Raw genomic sequence first — 5,578 nt, 5'->3', positions numbered from 1 at the left:
CATCACGCAGGACCTGTCATGGTCCTGTCACATCAACACCGTGGTGAAAAAGGCCCGTCAGCGTCTCTACCACCTCAGACGCTTGAGAGACTTCCAACTGCCCTCCAAGGTGCTCAGGAACTTTTACTCCTGCACCATAGAGAGCATCCTGACGGGAAACATCTTAACCTGGTTCGGGAACAGCACCATGCAGGACAGACGAGCTCTACAGAGGGTTGTGCGGTCAGCTGAGCGCACCATCCGCTCCGAGCTCCCTGACCTGCACTCAATCTACAGCAGGCGGTGCTGGACCAAGGCCAGGAAGATGGTGAAGGACCTCAGCCATCCCAACAACGGACTGTTCTCTCTGTTGAGGTCAGGAAAGCGATTCCGCTCCCTGAAGACCAACACAGAGAGACTGAGGAGGAGCTTCTTCCCGCAGGCGATACGGTCTCTCAATCACACCACCACACAGTACTGACCCACACATACAGTTCTTACACACACACTGGACTTTCTGGATATTGTTTTCACTTCATTACTTAAATCACGCTGCTGTTATTGTGTATATGCTGCTGTTATTGTGTATATATTTATTTATATTTCTTCATACATTCTTATATAGTTCTATATTGTGTATTTTGTTGTACAGTTATTTTATTTTCAACTTTAATTTATATATTTTATCTTATTCTCCCAGTTAAATTTACCCTTCATTCTAATTTGTGTTGTACAGTTATTTCATTTTTAACCTTAATTTATATTTTATTCCTTCCTAGTTAAATTTACCATTTTTAATTTTTCATATTTATTTCCTATCTTATTCATAGCCTTTTCCTTTTCTGTTTTCTTTAGGTCACGAGCAGTTGTCCAAGCATTTCACTACATATCGTACTGTGTATGACTGTGTACGTGACAAATAAAATTTGAATTTGAATTTGAATTTGAAAAAGTCACGTGATCGATACAGCTGCTGTCTCGCTCATTGCCAACGCGCCAAACTACCACATCCGCATCTAACAACGGAATGAGTCGCCACCAAAAACACCCCACAAAATTACTCTCGCAAAGATAAAAAAAAAAAAAACATCTCTCCATAACAAAATTGAGCCAGAAAGAAAAAGAAATGTCTCTGTTGTGTGGGATCATTTTGATCTTTTAACTGCAAATAATATAATATAATAGTTTGTCTTTGTTTCAGTGTAATCTATCAGAATAGCAAAAACAGCAATGTGACTTGAAGTGTAAATTATTTATTTCATTTTATGCAGGTTAAATGTCGCATCTGTTCTGCGGAGCTTTCTTACACAAACAAAAGCACCTCCTCAGTGTTTAGGCATTACAGAGCCAAACATGAAAATAAGACAAACACACCAAGAATGAACACAGGTCGGCCTATATAGACACTGAACAGCTTTATCGTCTTTTTTTTTTTTATTAATATGTGTTTTATTATTTTGAAATCAAGCATCTAGGAAGACTGTTCTGGACCAGGCAGTCCTGAATTTTATTATAAAGGACTGCCAACCCCTTAGTATTGTGGAGAGTGTCGGAGAGAAACATTCCACGATCAGAGGATCCTTTAACGTACTGGGGGAATAGGAAGACATCTTATCAGAACCTTTTCCACCTGGCTTTACAGTTTTTGCGTACCCCAGCTTCATCTGTACCTGTGAGTTTTCCAAAGCTGTGGAAATGGTGTAAAAAAAAAAAAACGCAATAGACTGAATGCTAAAACATTGGATAAACTTGTTTTTCTGAATAGAAATTTATAATAAACTCTGAGTCAAATGGGTAATATTACATTCACAATACTTTAATTTTAATTTTCACTTAATGTCATTCACAATATATTTTAAAGATGTCTACAATATTTGCAATATAAAAGATATAAAATGATTCCATGGAAAGTACAACACCTTACAGTGTACAAGTATGACTAGGTCATTGAATCAGTGTCTGTTGTGAGTTTCAAGTAAGTTGCCTGCAATGATATTTAAGGTCCAGCAGGTGTCAGTATGGAGCAAAACAGCAACACTGTGTCGACACAGTATCAATACAGTTTGGGGAATGTGCTGAAACGCTTCATAAGGCCTCATCTACCCATCACTAGTACCTAGTGACCTGGGTGAGCTCTCTGCACTGTGAAAACCCACGACAGAGCATCTGCTTGGTCTGAAGGGCGTGGCAGAATGGAGGTAAGCGTCCACTATCAACTTTGCTTCCTCCAGGTGTAGGTGATCTAACAAGACTTGATACCTGAATAGCTCTGAACTCTCTGGGGGCAATAAGTTCTCTAGTGCCATCTTCAGATGAGCAAATTCCCCAGGATCACGCCGTGTGAGCTTGGGAATGCTTGGACGAGGCCCCCAGTAGGTCAAATCTGGGGCCGCTGCTAAGCCGGGGGGTCTATACATCTGTGAGGTCAAGAAAGGAGTAGATGGGGGCGGAGGCGGAGCTGGCAGTGGTTGCAATGGAGGGGGGTGTGTTCTTGGAGGCAGCGCTGGAGGATAGGTGGTCCTTGGCTGAGGAGAAATAAACCCTGGCTTAGATTCATGAGTGGGGATGATCTGACTCTTCTGTGTAGCGATAGACTCCCTCTTCAGATCCTGGAGCTCTTTCATCATTGTATCAATGCGGTCCGCAACTGGACCCTGGCTGGAGACAGATTCCTCCTTGAACACAATTGGAGGAGGTGGACTGGTGGAGGCCAGTCCTCTTCCTCTTCAGCAGGGGGTGGCTGGAGATGAACAGAAGGGGCTCTGGGTGGTGGTGGACTGAGCTGCAGACTCTCTGCACAGTCCAGCAGCTGCAGCAAACTAGCATGAAGAGCCTGGAAATCAGCCAGCCCGGCTCTCATCTGGTCATGGGACTGCTGGAACAGGAACCTTTCACGTTGCATATCTTCTAGCTCCACCCTCAATGGTGTGACATGGCCGTGTGAGTGGGCGTCAGATGGTGTGGAGAATGGGTATAGCCTCCTGTCTCACTTCCCTCCTGGTAACCTGCACCAAGCCTGGGAAAGTCAGTCTCATAAGCTTCATAGCGGAGGGGACGACGTACATTACGCCGTGGATGCGCAGCAAGGGCTGAGAAGTTCTGAATATCATCCATCTTGTTAGGGCAGAGGCAGCTCACATCTGGCTCGAAGGACCATTAATGTGGGTAGATTTCATCATAGCACCAGTAAAAATAACTATGATAATGGTAGTAATAGGAACTTATTTTAGTATTATTGTTGGGTAGATAACTTGGACTGGGAGGACTGTAAGGTGCTAGTTCAGATTTGCAGCTACCACTCCACGGAGTGTCGGCCAGAACACTGCTCAGGGCCCGGATGAATGTTCAGAAGGGAGACAATGAAGACACAGAGGATAGTGCAGACTCTTGTATTGACTTCACACAGGTGGGAGTAAAAGTGGTATTGTCATAGGAGCAGGTATGCATACAGGGTTAGGTGTGTGTGGTCTAGAAGGAACAGAATGAAAATACTACATTACTAAAGTGTTCACATCAATAACTCAAGAGTACATCAACATAAACACAGGTGGGAAATGTGAACATCCCCTTCAACACTATAGGTCATATTACACACGCCTCACAGATAGACTTACTGAGAGAACTAACGCAGTACACGATTATACCCAACCACATGACAGGAGAGTTAGCTTAGCTTAGCTTAGCAACCGTTAGCTGCACAGGCAGAAACACACTCATTCCCCCACTAACCTCAGGCACAGTCCCAAACACATCTTATCATCACTTATACTCACAGATCACAAACTTACGTTGCTCATTAACGCACACTTCTCAAGGAATGACCAATTCTCTGCCGTAACCTGGAGCAGAAAAGCTCAGGTGCCTTGCCCACGTTTTTCCCTGCCCGTAGTCTCTCTCATGCATAGCGGTGGGTTGACCTCTACTGGCCACTTTAAAAAACTACCGGTGAAACTAACAACTGAACAGCGATAAACCGTAACTACGGGGCCTTTTGTACAATTATTTTCTGACATTGTCTTCTCATGTTATATTTTGCTAACTCATCTACACTCAAAACAGTGAAACTGGATGGTTGTTACATTTACGAGAGTCTAATTTTTAATTTTAAGAAAATAGTTTGATGTTTCTATGGTGAACGCAATTAAATCATGTACGATCTGCATGAAATTCAACAACTTAACACTTGTTAAATTTGTTGTTGTTTGGATGACGTGATACAATCTAGCAAGAGTGGTAGTATCCCCAAAAGTTGATTCTGTTCATCTGGGCGTATCGTTTTCAGAGGGAGAAACGTTTCGTCACTCATTCAAGTGACTTCTTCAATCTCAGCTGACTGCAGGTTTCCCCAACCTCATAAACAGGGAAGGAACATAACCGTTGATCAGTCGTCTTTGACATGAGAATTTACATATTAATGATCACGGAACTGACCTCCGTGATCATTCATTTCAGTCATTATGCAAATATACTGTTCATAAGGTTGGGGAAACCTGCAGTCAGCTGAGACTGAGGCCATGTCCACATTAATACATTTTAGTTTGAAAACACATCTTTTTCTCTCCATTTTTTCTCTCCACACTGAGACGGCATTTTCAGTCAAGGAAAATGCAGCGTTTTGAAAACGCTCTCCAAAGTAGATACATTTGAAAACGCTGTTTTCGCGTTGTCGTGTGCAGTGTTGGGGAGTAACGGAATACATGTACCGCCGTTACGTATTTAAAATACAAAATATGAGTAACTGTATTCTGTTACAGTTACCGTTTAAAAAGGTGGTATTTAGAATACAGTTACTTTGTTGAAATAAATGGATTACACGGCGGTACTTTCCTGTTTCATATTATCGCGGGTCAGGACTGTTTGGGTTTTGTTTGACAGCTATGTTCTGTTGTTCCAGGTGGCAGCGTTACGGTTGCCATGGTTACAGGGTGACGCTCTCTCTCTGCGTGTTTCCTGGGTGAGAGAGCGCCTTTTTGTTGTTGTTGTTGTGCTAAGCTAATAGGCAGAATGCTACAGGTTGTTCAGTCTGACGTCACTAGCCGTGTCTGGACCTAAACTCCGCTGCAGGTCCATATATCAAACGATCACTATGGCATTACTGAGAGTTGGAAAAACTGTCTAAAGTCTTTCATCTTTAATAAAATGATCAGCGTTCTGCTCTACCAGGTGTAACAATTGAGTTTAACATCCAGGCATCCATGAAAATGGAATTTATGGCATTTAACGGAGTTAGAAGTTAGCAGGAAGTTAGCTCACTAGCTTCTATCTAAATACAATATAGCATGTCCTGACTGCGGGGTTTTGGAAACAAATGAAAACGTACAGCTCTGCTATCACTTCCAACATAAATGAAGACAGAAAGCTAAACAGCAGTGACGTTTGTAGGGTTACTGAAGTTTGGCTAGCTGGTATATAATGATGTGCTACGTGACCGCTAGCGACACAGCTATGTTAGCATAATATAAACAAGCTAACTTTTTTTTCACTCGATAAAAGTTAACGTGAGTGTTCTCGGTGGTCAGGAACAAATGTAATCGCATGGCAGGATGCTGTAAAAGGACCAAACTTCAGCCAGGAGAACAACTGAGATAATCCATCGACA

The 5,578-nt window shown here is 42.5% G+C and overlaps 1 long non-coding RNA gene across 1 annotated transcript; it reads right to left on the bottom strand.

Moving 5' to 3' along the window:
- Positions 1 to 1,216: 1,216 nt before the first annotated feature.
- Positions 1,217 to 4,518, bottom strand: LOC120726696. The gene is made up of 2 exons (XR_005694371.1): positions 3,768 to 4,518; positions 1,217 to 3,447 (listed from the first exon to the last, which is right to left on the bottom strand). It is a non-coding gene; the product is annotated as an uncharacterized LOC120726696 (long non-coding RNA).
- Between the last annotated feature and the right edge of the window lie 1,060 nt (positions 4,519 to 5,578).

The sequence above is a fragment of the Simochromis diagramma genome, unplaced genomic scaffold (assembly GCF_900408965.1).
Source record: "Simochromis diagramma unplaced genomic scaffold, fSimDia1.1 OVJJ01000753.1, whole genome shotgun sequence".
Lineage (NCBI taxonomy): Eukaryota > Metazoa > Chordata > Actinopteri > Cichliformes > Cichlidae > Simochromis > Simochromis diagramma.
Note: the sequence above shows the minus strand (reverse complement) of the source record. Positions and strands in the feature narration are given on the sequence as shown.